The following is a 3,955-nucleotide window of genomic DNA, read 5'->3' on the forward strand; positions in this document are numbered from 1 at the left end:
TATATATACATATATATACGACGGACTTCTTCCAGTTTCCATCTACAAAATCCACTCACAATGCTTTGGTCGGCCCGAGGCTATAGTAGAGGACACTTGCTCAAAGTGCCACGCAGTGGGACTGAACCCAGGACCATGTGGCTGGTAAGCAAGCTACTTACCACCCAGCCACTCCTGCGCCTAAGGGCATCCAGCTGTAGAAACTCTGCCAAATTTAGATTGGAGCCTGGTGTTGCCATCCGGTTTCACCAGTCCTCAGTCAAATCGTCCAACCCATGCTAGCATGGAAAGCGGACGTTAAACGATGATGATGATGATGATGATGATGATGATATATATATATATATATATCTTAGCGTTTGTAAAAATAAATAGAAATTTTAAAAATAATGAAAGATAAAAGAGAAGTGCAATGTATCACTGAAATAAAATTTAAATATGTAAAAGAAATATCGAAATAAGAATGAAATAGCTTTAAACATTTAATGAATTTTAAACATCTAAAAGGAAAATTAATAATCAAATTTGTACTCCTTGCTATCGAGATGACCAATATTTTCTTCATGTTTTTAAAATTATAAGTGCTGTTACAATATTGTTATGATAGCAAGGCGGCGAACTGGCAAACATGTTAGCACGTCGCCCGAAGTGCTTAGCGGTATTTCGTCTGACTTTGCGTTCTGAGTTCAAATTCTGCCAAGGTTGATATTGTCTTTCATCCTTTCGGGGTCGATAACTTAAGTACCAGTTGCGTACTGGGGTTGATCTAATTGACTGGCCACCCTCCCGCAAAATTTCGAGCCTTGTGCCTAGAGTATAAAAGAATATTGTTATGATAGCAAAAGTTAAACTGGCAGGTGGAAGTGACAAAGAAGTAAATCTAGGTAAAATCGTAAAATAGAGAAAGGAAGTAGAAGTAAAGGTTGTGGCTGTGAATGAAAACTGTAGACAGTAAAGTGTAGACACTTTGAGCAACGATGGTATTCAAAATGACCTATAAGCAATATTCTTATTAAAATATAATATAGCTGTGTAGGTAAGAAGTTCACTTTTAAAACCATTTAGTTGCTTTCAAACCACTAAGTTAGCTAGCCATATCTGGGATCTGAAGGCGAACAATAGCCCACGCACTACGTGGAGCATCATAGAACGATCCACGCCCTACATTAATGGGCCAAGTATGAGCATGCTTTGTATAGCCGAAAGAACTCATATCCTTTTAAAATCTGAATTCTAGATCCGAAATTTCTACTAAATACAAATGTCTGAATAAATTTCTATTATCGAACTGGAAAACACTACCGTCTAAGGAACAGAAAGGATATTAGTGATACAGGAGCAAGCTATCTCCATTAAGAATTAGAGCATTGAGGATGTGAAGCTGGAAAGAGAAAGAGCTGCGCCAGTAACCGATTGGCACCCATTACAGTAGATTAGTCTGGTGCAATGAAGTGCTTTGCTCAAGGATACAATGCTCCACCTCTTGGTTTCAGGAATTGAAATCTATGGTTATATGATCGTGACTCCAACACATTAACAATCAGGTCACGAAATTTCATAGCTTTACTGTTGCTTTATTTGTGTTGTAATCAAGAAAATGCAAAGTGAAAGTCAATTGGATTTTTTAAAATTCAGCGATATAAAGACAGGAGAATGAACACTAGCCTAAGGAGGTCGTCACCCCCACCTCTCACAATCATGGCGCACACCGTTAATAAAAGAATACACACACACACATGCGAGCACCCATATATACACACTTGCATACACGCACACATGCACACACATACACATACTCACAAACACGCGCTCACACTCGCACATACACGCGCTCACACTCGCACATACACGCGCTCACACTCGCACATACACACGCTCACACTCGCACATACACGCGCTCACACTCGCACATACACGCACAATGATGCTTTATGTTTTTTCTGCCCGCCTCTCACCGAATTGATTATAATTTCGAATTCAGTTTTAAATGAATGGATTGTTGAAAATATATTTAACTGAACACCCCAATTAAAAATACAAGCCATACAACCCACCCCCAAACAACGAAACAAAAAAAAAATTCTCCTGCGCACCCCCACCCCCAAAAAACAACGACAACCTAATACTCAAACACAAAATAAAACAAAACGAAGTTTCTCAATTTTTCTGAACTTTATATTTTAATGAATTTTAGTTAATTTACAGTGAAGCTAATTAAGATTTAAAAAAATACCATTATTTCGTTACTGAAAATAGTTTTCAAAATGAGAATAGAATTTGATTAAAAAATTTAGTCACAAAATTACGCATGCACACTAGAAACACTCACATACGGAGACAGACACGAATCAGTGAAGGTGCTTCAACGTGGCAGATTAATATGCTAGAAATAGCAACCAAATCTGAGGCTAAACAACAACAAATAGGAAGGTCCTAAATTCCATTACTGAAGCTGCAGAGAAGGTAACTAGTCGGCTTTTGATAAAGAGGGCAGATGAGTAGGTGCATATTGGGACCTAGTTACCAGCTGGGGTAACTAGGTGAGGGGGCTCTGATGCTGAAAGACTTCAAACCCCCTTGAGTCCAAAGGAACATCACCGAGGATGCATTCCCGTGCAACTGTGAAATGTATCTTGAAATTTAAAACATATACTTTTACACACACACTAGAACACACATACACACGCAGGTTGAGGAACTGTATAGAGTTTCCTTCAGGTGGCAGAATCATGGATCAGTAAAATTTAGTGGTAGTATATTCATGTACAAATCTTTCATTTTGAATAGAAGAAACGGAAGAAAAGTAACCCAGATATTACAGCGAGCGATCGCCTATTAGGTCCATGATGAAATAAAGAAGCTGGAAAAACTGAACATTTGACAATACAGTAAATAAGAAATCAAATTGAAGAGAACCAATTCTATCTCTTCAAATAACCACAATAATTTCACAATCAAATGACGAAATTGTAAGATAAAAGCCAGATATCGCTCTGACAGATAACTTGTTAAATGCAAGAAAACCTATTAATAATAAACAAAACTTGGTCCTGGCTGGAATAAGTTTCGATTTGTAAGTATTCGATAGAGCTAATATAAGTATAGATAAGTGAATATAAATATCAATTTGCGTTAGAATGGAAGAGGTTGGTAAAAAAAGCCAAACTTGTTATCTTCCATTCAGTTTCGTGCCTGGTCAACAATGCTGGGTAGTGACAGGAAGAGTCCGATTGCAAATACAAACGGCAGAAATGGGGTTCTTTCGAAATATCTCTGGAGTAACGTTACTTGACAGGGTGTGTAACTCGGTAGATGAAGGTGCCTTTCCAGGTAGAGTCTTTCCAGGTAGAGTCATCCAGGTAGAGTCTTTCCAGGTAGGGTCTTTCCAGGTACATGTCTCTGCAAGTACTACGGACATATAGGTAGAATGTGGTGGGAAAGAATCGCAAGACGGATTCTTAAAACTAAGCCATCAGATTTCTCAAATTATAGTGTGGCTTATAATGAGTTGCTTACCCATGATTTTTAATTGAACTGAATTAAGCTAAGGGTTTGACTAAAAGAGGATTAGAAGCATAAATAGATGGCAGCTAATAGTAGACTTGATCGATGCCTATGCCAAACGGATATGAGTAAAATTTGTATATGGCTAAATATATGATTATTCAAATAATATTCAAATTTTGAAAAAGAAAATGAACGAAATGAAATACATAGAATTTGAGAAGTGTTTTCAATGTCTTTCAGTGATGGTAGGCGAATCAAATGTACTGTAGTTCGTTGTCGGATATAAATAATATGACCACTTGCTTATCGGGGAAATTTATAAGTTCGACTTTAAAAATTTTTTATTTATTTTTTAAATATCACCATTATAGGCACTTATACTCCGGTAAAATTAAGAAATCAACTCTTAAATAAAAGAAAACACCGAATCCATCACTACACCCCCCCC

The sequence above is a fragment of the Octopus bimaculoides genome, chromosome 12 (assembly GCF_001194135.2).
Source record: "Octopus bimaculoides isolate UCB-OBI-ISO-001 chromosome 12, ASM119413v2, whole genome shotgun sequence".
Classification (NCBI taxonomy): domain Eukaryota; kingdom Metazoa; phylum Mollusca; class Cephalopoda; order Octopoda; family Octopodidae; genus Octopus; species Octopus bimaculoides.